This window comes from Salvelinus alpinus, chromosome 15 (assembly GCF_045679555.1).
Source record: "Salvelinus alpinus chromosome 15, SLU_Salpinus.1, whole genome shotgun sequence".
NCBI classification, from domain to species: Eukaryota; Metazoa; Chordata; class Actinopteri; order Salmoniformes; family Salmonidae; genus Salvelinus; species Salvelinus alpinus.
Genome location: NC_092100.1, coordinates 13948602 through 13961594, shown reverse-complemented (window position 1 = coordinate 13961594; position 12993 = coordinate 13948602). Strand labels below are relative to the sequence as shown.

The window sequence follows — 12993 nt, the reverse complement described above, 5'->3', positions numbered from 1 at the left end:
ATGTTGAGTTTTACCTTTAAAACAATGTCAGACCTTTGACTCCACTTACCAGAAGGAAAATATATATAAGCAGGGCAGCACTTCCTACTGGGAAATGTATCTATCTACAGCTACCCTTCAGTTTCCCATCCAGGGTTTTAACCAAGCCCAGCCCTACTTAGCTATGCTATTTGTCACTGCCTATTAACAATGTGCTATAGTGAGAATGACTGACGGGTTTTTTTAGATATCTCCACTTAAAACCTAAATAAGTTCACTGCTGCTATTGAAGTCATTCCAAAGGTTGGGTTTAATAACAGAGCAAATTAAATGTGACAATACTATTGGGCATTTGCAAATTCAACAATAGCTATCGTTTCAATTCAACCCAGAGTAAAACAAAAAATTGACAATACAAGAGGCCTAGGGTTTCAAGCTCATTTAAAAAATATATTTAGTGATATTGAATTGTGTTTGGTTATCAACTCAACCAAGTGTGGAGAATCTGCAGTCTGAACTGAACACATTGCTCCTGTAAGTGCCAGGGCAAACCAACTTGCCCGTGGGCTTCCGTTGCAAAGCATTCCACTTTCCCATGAAGGCTCCTCTCACTTTCCATTGCTCTCTTTTTGTCGAAGGATACTATCACTGTCACAATACACACTGATGCCAGCTATCAGCTTATCAACAATAATGATTACTCTGTGTATTCAACTCTTCAATGGTAGTGTAGATAAATGATTTGTTCCATTGTTAATGGTTACGTCCATGTATGTTGATTATGGAGGATTGTTATCTCTCTCACATCACAAGGCTATTTCTTTGACATGTAAATGTTTCGGACCATTGAGGCAACGGTTTGAAACTATAGCCAAATATTTTAATAGCGTGTGAGAAACTGCTTCAAGGTGACTGGCCCTGTTTGTTTTCTGATGCTAATGTAAATATTATGATCTTAATGGAGCGGTGTCACTGTTTACACACAGTATACATCATGTTTCTATCGTCCGATGAGTGTCAACGGCTGCTGCATAAAGAGATAACCTTGTCTCGAGGCTAATTGCGCAAAGCGATTGCGTCAGATGTGTCAGAACATTTTCAGCTGGATTCCCGGACACCGATTTAAGCCCCAAAATAAAATATAGGCTTTTTAGTTTAGGACTGGGGTTAATCTCTGTCTGTGAAACCTACAGTATAGGGAAGGAAGACCCAGACTGGACTGATTAGAATGCTTTGGGTCATCATTTTATGCTCTTGCTCATTGCTTGATTGTCCATCAAGCAAAAGACTGGTGTCCGAAAGGTTGCTGGATCGAATCCCAGAGCTGACAAGGTAAAAATATGTTGTTCTGCCCCTGAGCAAGGCAGTGGATGTCAATTTAAGGCAATTTAGGCCTCTGATTCAGAGGGGTTGGGTTAAAAACTGAAATGTGTTTTCCGCAGAATGCATTCAGTTGTACAACTAACTAGGTATCTCCTTTACCTTTCCTTCTCCCATGTCATTTTCCCCTCAGCCATCTAGTAATTTTTAAAATGTATTTAACTAGGCAAGTCATTTAAGAAGAAATTCTTATTTATAATGACCGCCTACCCCAACCAAACCCAGATGACGCTGGGCCAATTGTGCTCCGCCCTATGGGACTCCCAATCACGGCCGGTTGTGATACAGCCTGGAATTGAACCAGGATCTATAGTGATGCCTCTAGCACTGAGATGCATTGCCTTAGACCGCTGCTCCCTTAGACTGCCGCGCCACGCAGGAGCAGCGGTCTAATACAGAGAGGACAATGGCTTAACTTGTTCCTCTTAAGAGTTGGCCAATTGCTCTACTCTCCCATCAGATTAAGGCATTTGCTTGTGTCCTTAGGAGGAGCCTCGTGATCGCTAAAAGGAAATCACTTACTTTGCCTCAGCACATTGAGTTGATAGAAGGCACTAAAGAATACTTTTTTCCCCCATAAGACTTTTGCGGACCATCTTTCACGTACACTGTACTCTGTGGAATGTTTAGTCACCTCAGACTGCCAAGAAATCTGCAGCTGGATCGAACATCAACATCATTTCCCAGAGCAACTCATTCTAGGTTTACCATAAGCGTTCAATGGATTAATTAATTGATTTGATATGTGGCGCTTATTAGTGTGTGGAAGTTATTTTCATAATAGGCAATGCATTCCTCACAGACATTATGGATGCTGTCATTCCATACGTTGCATAACCTACATAGCGCAGCATTATACAAGACTGTTTGTGAGACCTGCTCTATACTAAAAGCTCAGATGCACCAGTAGGATTGTCAAACATTTGCCTGCCGACAGCACTTAGCACCTCTGAACAGTGTCGGCAGTCAATCTCTTTTGTGTTCACACAGCAAAGACCTTGGAAGCAGTCAGCCCCTCAACCTTGTTAAAATACTCCAAACCAGAAGGTGGCAGTAGCGTTGTTTGGCATTGCATGTCCGTGTGTGTTGCTAATGGTCTTGATTCCAAGCTAGCTGCGCTATTTTGTATAAAGCCCTTGTTGTTTTTATTTTTATTTCACCTTTATTTAACCAGGTAGGCAACTTGAGAACAAGTTCTCATTTCAAACTGCGACCTGTATACTAGCCAGATGGCCTCAGTTAGATAACTACCTAGAAAGATGACGAAGAAACAATTTTATTCACTCTCCATAATTCTATACTGCAAGTGCCAGCTCATAGCCAAATGTTTAGCAAGCTAGTTAAGTTTAGCATATTCGCTAGCTAGCACAACCTAGCTAGTGCAGTGTCCTTTGCTAACTCGGCAGCTAACACAGGCAGCTGTTTCATGGAAACTAGCTAATCCATTATGATTTAGTTATAATGTCAATACTAGCTGCTGTGATTAGCTAGCTTGGAGGACGTATTTAGTGTTGTGTGTATTGCGTCTGTGCACTTAGCTAGCTCCTATCCCATAGCCTACATTACATATGAAGTGTGACTGGCTTATCCGGGGATGTATGGAAAAAATGTTGTCTGATTGGCTCAATGTCAAGTTGTTGGCAAGCATTGCAATTCTACAAGTAGAATCACTAGGTTCGTGGCTACCGAGTCAGCAAGCAGCAGGTACCGCTTTTGTTCTACATGCTTAGAAAAAAAGATGCCATCTAATTTAACTTAAAAGAACTTAAGGGTTCTTCGGCTGTCCCCATAGGAGAACCCTTTGAAGAAACCTTTTGGTTCCAGGTAGAACCCTTTTGGTTCCAGTTCCAGGTAGAACCCTTTCCATAGGGTTTTACATGGAACCCATAAGGATTATACCTGGAACCAAAAAGAGTTCTACTTGGAACCAAAAAGAGTTATCGTATGGGGAAAGCCGAAGAACCCTTTTGTAATGAAGGAACGGCTTGTGATAAGTAGATATTGGCAGTCTAAAGGCAGTGAGATTCTAGGTGTGTTTCATGCTTATTATGTCAAATCTGACTTCAGGATGTTACCTTTTAACCACATGAGGGGGGAGGGACCTTCTCCAATGTGATAGAAAAGGTGAGGAATTGAGGAAAGATGAATTGAGAAAGCCTGTGTCAGTTGAACCCTTTATCTGGCAAATGAGTAACTACCCAATGGGCCAAAACTGGTTGAATCAACGTTTTTCCCAGGCCATTTCAACCCCAAAAATCAGAATTATGACGTTGAATCAATGTGGAAAAAGTCATCAACGTAAGGGCATTTTGTTTATCACTTAACTTTTAACCTAAATCCAATGACGTGGTGAAATGTTTAATTGATTTCACATTGAATTCACAATAGTTGACAACGCAACCAAATGTAAATCAAAATGTTGAACTGATATCTGTGCCCAGAGCGTAGTTCCTTTTTTCAAGTGCGGAGATAAGTTAAAAAAATTCACTTTCTATTTATCAGAAGGGAAGTAGTGACCTTGTGTGACCACCCATACAGAAGTTAAAAGAGGAAGGTGTTTTTGAAATGTGTGTCAACCCTACACACAGTCCCACTTTGATACCAAAAGTTATAATGCTGACAGTTGTAAAGAATGATTCACATGTTTTAGTGTTGTGATGAGGGAGAAATACCTGCAAATATTTATCCTGACCAGTGACTCAAACTCTCTACCCCTCCTCCCTGTTCCCACCTTTAGAGGGTAGTAAACATCCTCGAGCCAGGTTTCATATGGATCTGATTGTTTGGAACAGTTATAATTCTGTAATGAGCACTTTTTCAAATGTCATCTGAAGCAGGTAATGTTATCCTATGTTGAAACCAGTTCTGATAAGATATACGTGTCACGTTCGTCGTATGGAGGAAGAGAGAAGGACCAAGGCGCAGCGTGATACGAATACATTAATTTAATGAAACGAAGAACACTTAAACAAACTTATAAAACAACAAAACGAACGTGAAGCTATATATGAAAAGTGCAGACACAGGCAACTAACACATAGACAATCACCCACCATATACCCAATGAATATGGCTGCCTAAATATGGTTCCCAATCAGAGACAATGATAAACAGCTGCCTCTAATTGAGAACCAATCTAGGCAGCCATAGACATACAAACACCTAGACAAAACCCCATAAACATACAAAACCCCTAGACATGACAAAAACACCTACATCCCTCATGTCACACCCTGACCTAACTAAAATAATAAAGAAAACAAAGATAACTAAGGCCAGGGCGTGACAGTACCCCCCCCCCCCCCAAAGGTGCGGACTCCGACCGCAACACCTGACACAGAAGGGGAGGGTCCGGGTGGGCCTTCTTACGGCGGCGGCTCGGGTAGGGGACGTGGACCCCACTCCACCATAGTCATTCCCCGCTTTGGTGGCCTCCTAGGAACGGCGACCCTCCTAAATGACCCCACTGGACTGAGGGGCGCCTCTGGACTGAGGGGCGCCTCTGGACTGAGGGGCGCCTCTGGACTGAGGGGCCCCACTGGACCGAGGGGCCCCACTGGACCGAGGGGCCCCACTGGACCGAGGGGCGCCTCCGGACCGAGGGGCCCCTCCGGACCGAGGGGCGCCTCCGGACCGAGGGGCGCCGCCGGACCGAGGGGCGCCTCCGGACTGAGGGGTAGCTCATGACTGATTGGCGGCTCCTGACTGGCGGGCGGCTCCTGACTGGCGGGCGGCTCTGGTGGCTCCTGACTGGCGGGCGGCTCCTGACTGACGGACGGCTCTGGCTGCTCAGGACAGACGGGCGGCTCAGGCGGCGCTGGACAGACGGGTGGCGCTGGACAGACGGGCGGCTCAGGCGGCGCTGGACAGACGGGTGGCGCTGGACAGACGGGCAGCTCAGGCTTGCCGAGGCGCACTGTAGGCCTAGTGCGTGGTGCCGGAACTGGTGGTACCGGGCTGGGAACACGCACCTCAAGGCGAGTGCGGGGAGAAGGAACAGGATGTACTGGACTGCCGAGGCGCACTATAAGCCTGGTGCGTGGTGCCGGCACTGGTGGTACCGGGCTGGGGGCACGCACCTCAGGGCGAGTGCGAGGAGCAGTAACAGGGAGTACTGGACCCTGGAGACGCACAGTAGGCCTGGTGCGTGGTGCCGGAACTGGTGGTACCGGGCTGGGGGCACGCACCTCAGGGCGAGTGCGAGGAGCAGTAACAGGGAGTACTGGACCCTGGAGACGCACAGGAGGCCTGGTGCGTGGTGTTGGCACTGGTGGTACTGGGCTGGGGACACGCACCTCAAGGCGAGTGCGGGGTGCTGGAACTGGAGGCTTGGTTCGTGGCGCCGGCACTGGAGGACTGGTACGAGGGGCTGCCACAGGAGGCCTGGTGCGTGGGACTGGCACTGTCATTACCAGACGGTTAGCACGCACCTCAGGACGAGTATGGAGAGCTGACTCAGGTAACATCAAATCCCGAACACGCTCTGTCGGGTGGATGTCGTGCCTCAAGCACCAACACAGCAGCTCCCTCATTTCACTCTCCTCCAAACTCCCCATTAAATCCTTCACAGTCTCTGTTTCACTCCCGTTGCTCACCTCCAATATCACCCCGACTGGCTCTGGTTCCATCTTCGGCTCCTCACGGTAAGCACTGGAAGTTGGCGCAGGTCTCCTACCTGAACTCGCCACACTCCCCGTGTGCCACCCCCAATACATTTTTGGGGTTTCCTCTCGGGCTTCCTACCGCGCCGTCGTGCTCCTTTCTCCAACTCCATTATCCTGTAACCCTCCTCGCACTGCTCCAGCGAATCCCAGGCGGGCTCCGGCACTTTCTCTGGATAGATCGCCCACCTGTCTATCTCTTCCCAGGTTGTTCTCCACTCATCCTTTTCCCGGGTCCATTCCTCCATAAAGCGCTGTTCCCTCCTTTCACGCTGCTTGGTCCGATTTTGGTGGGTGATTCTGTCACGTTTGTCGTATGGAGGAAGAGAGAAGGACCAAGGCGCAGCGTGATACGAATACATTCTTTCATTTAATGAAACGAAGAACACTTAAACAAACTTACAAAACAACAAAACGAACGTGAAGCTATATATGAAAAGTGCAGACACAGGCAACTAACACATAGACAATCACCCACCATATACCCAATGAATATGGCTGCCTAAATATGGTTCTCAATCAGAGACAATGATAAACAGCTGCCTCTAATTGAGAACCAATCTAGGCAGCCATAGACATACAAACACCTAGACTAGACAAAACACCATAAACATACAAAACCCCTAGACATGACAAAAACACCTACATCCCTCATGTCACACCCTAACCTAACTAAAATAATAAAGAAAACAAAGATAACTAAGGCCAGGGCGTGACAATCCTTCAGTAATAATTGTGGAATGGTGTTTTTGGATGACGTTGTTGGAGTAATAATCAGTACTACCTCTTGGTTATTATCTTAAGGCAAATGCCAGGAATAGCCTAGTTTGAGGTAGGTGACCAAGCTGACAGAGCTGTCACCAGGGGCTGTACTCCTACACAACCTTGGAAAACTACTGACTGACACTTCTCTCTGTAGAGCAAGTGTGCCATCCAGCTGGCTTGCTGGATGATTGTCTGTCCCCCCCAGTAGTCAAATATGTGATGTTTTCACTAGGGTTGTAGTATGACAAAGATTAATTCAATAGATGGAGTAGTTAGATAAGGTAATGCAATGTTGAGTAAACATTTTGGTGGTTTACTCAAGTAGTGAATGAGAGATGGAAATATACTTTTTTCAAAGTGAATATTTTATTTCAAGGTACGCTATTTTTAGTGCAGAAGTATGCTATAGGGTTAAAGAAGGGGTGCTTATTATTTTGTTTATGTACACAAATGTGCTTTTAAACCGATAGAGGTGAAAGAGCAAAGGCAAGCTTCTGATTCATTGCACAATCATAAAATAACAGAATATAACATTAATTTCAATGAGTGGTGACATTGAACTTGTTCCACTTTTCTGAACAACCTCTTGTATGGAACGAGTTCATACAGAACCATGCTGGGGGTGTTATAAAACCACATCCTGGCTTCAACTTCCCTTTCCTGTCAAATAAAATGGCTGGTGCTGAAGTTAGGCTAAAATAAGCTGGTGACTCGCAGTGGAGACACTGTGCTGGGACATGATAGGTTGTCCCTGCCTGGAAACACCAATTTTTGGCATCAACATAGTAAGTAGATCGTTCTGTCACTGTTATTAGTCAATACATGTAATTTATATAACTAGAGAGGAGTGATAGTGCAATAATAACCTTACAGTATACTGGTATTTGTGATTTACAATATCCATTACTAGGAGCTGAAAGACTAGAAAGTTAAACCGTCATGGTGAAGCCCCTCCCCCTCCACCATAGAAATTAAACAAATATGCCTAAATCAAACAAAAGAAATGCCATATACAGTGGGGCAAAAAAGTATTTAGTCAGCCACCAATTGTGCAAGTTCTCCCACTTAAAAATATGAGAGAGGCCTGTAATTTTCATCATAGGTACACTTCACCTATGACAGACAAAATGAGGGGGAAAAATCCAGAAAATCACATTGTAGGATTTTTTATGAATTTATTTGCAAATTATGGTGGAAAATAGGTATTTGGTCAATAACAAAAGTTTATCTCAATACTTTGTTATATACCCTTTGTTGGCAATGACAGAGGTCAAACGTTTTCTGTAAGTCTTCACAAGGTTTTCACACACTGTTGCTGGTATTTTGGCCCATTCCTCCATGCAGATCTCCTCTAGAGCAGTGATGTTTTGGGGCTTTTGCTGGGCAAATACATTTAAACTCAGTTTTTCACAATTCCTGACATTTAATCCAAGTAAAATTCCCTGTCTTAGGTCAGTTAGGATCACCACTTTATTTTAAGAATGTGAAATGTCAGAATAATAGTAGAGAAAATCATTTCTTTCAGCTTTTATTTATTTCATTACATTCCCAGTGGGTCAGAAGTTTACATACACTCATTTGATAGCATTGCCTTTAAAATGCTTAACTTGGGTCAAAGGTTTCGAGTAGCCTTCCACAAGCTTCCCACAAGAAGTTGGGTGAATTTTGGCCATTCCTCCTGACAGGGCTGGTGTAACTGAGTCAGGTTTGTAGGCCTCCTTGCTCGCACATGCTTTTTCAGTTCTGAACACACATTTTCTATAGGATTGAGGTCAGGGCTTTGTGATGGCCATGCCAATACCTTGACTTTGTTGTCCTTAAGCCATTTTGCCACAACTTTGGAAGTATGCTTGGGGTCATTGTCCATTTGGAAGACCCGTTTACGACCAAGCTTTAACTTCCTGACTGATGTCTTGAGATGTTGCTTCAATATATCCACATCATTTTCCTTTCTCATGATGCCATCTATTTTGTGAAGTGCACCAGTCCCTCCTGCAGCCAAGCAACCCCACAACATGATGCTGCCACCCCCGTGCTTCACGGTTGGGATGGTGTTCTTCGGCTTGCAAGCCTCCCCCTTTTTCCTCCAAACATAACGAGGGTCATTATGGCCAAACTGTTCTATTTTTGTTTTATCAGACCAGAGGACATTTCTCCAAAAAGTTTGATCTTTGTCCACATGTGCAGTTGCAAACCGTAGTCTGGCTTTTTTTATGGCGGTTTTGGAGCAGTGGCTTCTTCCTTGCTGAGCGGCCTTTCAGGTTTTGTCGATTATAGGACTCGTTTTACTGTGGTTCTAGATACTTTTGTACCTGTTTCCTCCAGCATCTTCACAAGGTCCTTTGCTGTTGTTCTGGGATTGCTTTGCACTTTTCGCACCAGAGTATTTCATCTCTAGGAGGCAGAATGCGTCTCCTCCCTGAGCGGTATGACGGCTGCATGGTCCCATGGTGTTTATACTTGCATACTATTGTTTGTACAGATGAATGTGGTACCTTCAGGCATTTGGAATTTGCTCCCAAGGATGAACCAGACTTGTGGAGGTCTACAATTTGGCTGTTTTCTTTTGATTTTCCCATGATGTCAAGCAAAGAGGCACTGAATTTGAAGTTAGGCCTTGAAATACATCTACAGGTACACCTCCAATTATGTCAATTAACATATCAGAAGCTTCTAAAGCCATGACATTTTATGGAATTTTCCAAGCTGTTTACAGGTAAAGTCAACTTAGTGTAATTAAATTTCTGACCCACTGTTATTGCGATACAGTGAAATGATCTGTCTGTAAACAATTGTTGGAAAAATGACTTGTGTCATGCATAAAGTAGATGTTCTAACCGACTTGCCAAACTATAGTTTGTTAACAAGAAATGTGTGGAGTGGTTGACAAACAAGTTTTAATGACTCCAACCTAAGTGTATGTAAACTTCTGACTTCAAATGTGTGTGTGTGTGTATATATATATATATATATATACACATTTATTTATTTATATATATATATCCTAATGTTGATTGAGTCCCAAGCCCACTGTATGCCATCTGATCCATTGATCCACTACCGGTTAATTCTTCAATCCCAAAAGAATGGGAAAGATGGGTACCGTATTAATAATACCAGAATTTCAGATGGTACCTTTCTTATCCACTGGGAGTTGAGGCATATAGCTTCATCAACATAACAGAAGTCGAGGAACGTGGACTTATTTTGACATTAGGCCATTAAGGGATCTTTAATGTGCCATCTGAGATTAAATGGTGTGCAATATCGTAAATAGCTCAGCTATTTTATTCAATTTCAGAACGGACTGCTTCTTTTGTAGGAAATCAGCATGTTGCCTTGGTCATTTTACTGTATATTTCATAGCCTGTAGCTCATTCCATTCAGAGAGTGGGGAAGGCCTTGGTAGTGTTGCACCATAGTACAGCATACGGGTGGAAATATCAGGAGATGTGCTTACTTGTTGTGTAACCATTAGAACACATAAAGACACATGACGCAACCACACTCACAGAAACCTGGGGCGTAGGCCTATTCACTAGAAACCAAACAAGTTTCAAGTTTTTATTAGTCGTATGTATGCATGGTATACACCGTCCAACGAAATGCTTATTTGCAGTTTCCTTTGTTTTGAGGAACAATTCCAGTTTTGACTTGATAGAAATACATACAATCCTATCAAATGCCATTTAAAGCTATATAAATCAATAACGTTTTCACTGATTATGACAGAATCAAACAAAGGTTGTAAAAGTATGCTAGACATTTATAGAATAAATCATATCTAGTTTGATTCTGTGACAAATGGTGAATTAGTTATTGATTTATACAGCTTTAAATTGCATTTTAAAGATGTATGTCTATCAAATCAACTGGATTTCTTTATTCAAAACAAAGGTTGTAAAAGTATGCTAGACATTTATAGAATACACCATATATTATGTTTCTGTGACAATCAATTAATTAGTTATTGATTCTTACTATTTTAAAATGGCTTTTGGCGAATGTCTGAATGTGTGAATATAAAACCAACTTTACCTCTGTCTTTTTAATACAGTGGATAAAATGGGGTATGCCAGGTGTAATCTCTGCCTGAAAGAGATCAATTATGCTAACAAAGGCTATTATGCTCTGCTGGCACATTGTAGAACAGATGTCCACAGGCAGAAAGTATACAATGTAATAAATGTGCAGTGTAGGCCAAAGAGATTGCTTTAGTTGTGTTGAACTTGACAGTAACACGTGTGTGAGAGTGAGTGGGGATTATTGAAATGTTTTACTCAGTGAACATTATTTTTGCACACATGTAGCCTTGTGCACTTGATCGATATCTATTATAGTGGCCACTATAATACAGCAAAAATAGAATGCCTGTTTGTTTCATTGTATTTCTACTCTCCCCCCAAGGGTGTGTGTGGTAACAAGCGTTCTATTATAAAAGCTGTCATGGTAACAAGCGTTCTATTATAAAAGCCTTCATGGCTAACTGCAATATTAGTGTGTTGTTTCTTTCTCAAGACTTGAGTGTCATTTACAGTAAAGTCTAGGCAACAAATAACATTGGATTGCTTTCTTTACATCTTTTAGCTGTGAGTTAGGTTCATATTAACCACTTTTTATTTTACACACCGAGACTGATCATGTAGTTCATATTCTTTGTTGTTTAATTAGCTCCAACCTGCATTTCCCCTTAGCAGAGATGTTTCAGTGGGCCCTCACCAGTTTGCTTCCCTGTATATTTACCAATACCATATGTTGGTGTAGAGAATCATGCATGTAGTAAAAAAACTAAATTAAAAAGGAATTAGTGCAGGTGCAAAAATAAGTGAACCCCAAGTTGCATTGGTTAAATTAAGTAGTTAAGTAGAATCAGGTGGGTAAATAATTTTAAACCAAATTAACCAATCAAAGGAGAGATCGTTTGGGCGGGACTCTGATAAATGGAGGTAAGAAACCTGGTCAGTTTGGTGTTACCCATCCAGGTGAATACAAAGCACACCATGCTGAGATCTCAGAGGACATCAGGATGAGGGTGGTGAGAGCACATCAGTCTGGGGAAGGCTATAAAATCATTTCAAAAAGATTTGAGCTTCATCAGTCCACTGTCAGGCAAATAATTTACAAATGGAGAGCATTTAACATGACAGCAACTCGGCCTAGAAGTGGACGCCCTTCCAAAATATCCCCAAGAGCCACAAGAGCAATAATAAATTGGGTAAAAGCCAAACATAACATCTAGAGATTTGCAGACTTCCCTTGCTGCAGCTCAGGTGACAATAAGAAGAACACTGAATCGAAATGCCATTCATGGGAGGGTTGCTAGGAAGAAGCCTCTGCTGTCAAAGAACCAAACTGCCCATCTTAAATTTGCCAGAGACCACCTGGTCAAACCTGAAAGTCCATTCTCCAAAATGGACCTTTTTTGGATTGGCCAAGCCAAAGTCCTGACCTAAATCCACTCGAGATGCTGTGGCAGAACCTGAAGCGGCAGTTCATGCCAGACACCCCTTAAACCTGTAAGGAGGAGTGGGCAAAAATCATGAGTGAAGGAGGTCACATTTTTGCACATCAAATCTGAGTTTCTGTTAAACTACTTTTTGTTCAATAAACAATATAAATATATACACTGCTCAAAAAAATAAAGGGAACACTTAAACAACACAATGTAACTCCAAGTCAATCACACTTCTGTGAAATCAAACTGTCCACTTAGGAAGCAACACTGATTGACAATAAATTTCACATGCTGTTGTGCAAATGGAATAGACAAAAGGTGGAAATTATAGGCAATTAGCAAGACACCCCCAAAAAAGGATTGATTCTGCAGGTGGTGACCACAAACAACTTCTCTGTTCCTATGCTTCCTGGCTGATGTTTTGGTCACTTTTGAATGCTGACGGTGCTCTCACTCTAGTGGTAGCATGAGACAGAGTCTACAACCCACACAAGTGGCTCAGGTAGTGCAGTTCATCCAGGATGGCACATCAATGCGAGCTGTGGCAAAAAGGTTTGCTGTGTCTGTCAGCGTAGTGTCCAGAGCATGGAGGCGCTACCAGGAGACAGGCCAGTACATCAGGAGACTTGGAGGAGGCCGTAGGAGGGCAACAACCCAGCAGCAGGACCGCTACCTCCGCCTTTGTGCAAGGAGGTGCACTGCCAGAGCCCTGCAAAATGACCTCCAGCAGGCCACAAATGTGCATGTGTCAGC

General features: G+C 43.1%; 1 protein-coding gene across 2 annotated transcripts in view; it reads left to right on the top strand.

Moving 5' to 3' along the window:
- LOC139540440 (very long chain fatty acid elongase 1-like) overlaps positions 1-12993 on the top strand; it is a 34750-nt gene that overhangs the window by 2423 nt on the left and 19334 nt on the right. The window lies entirely within an intron of this gene.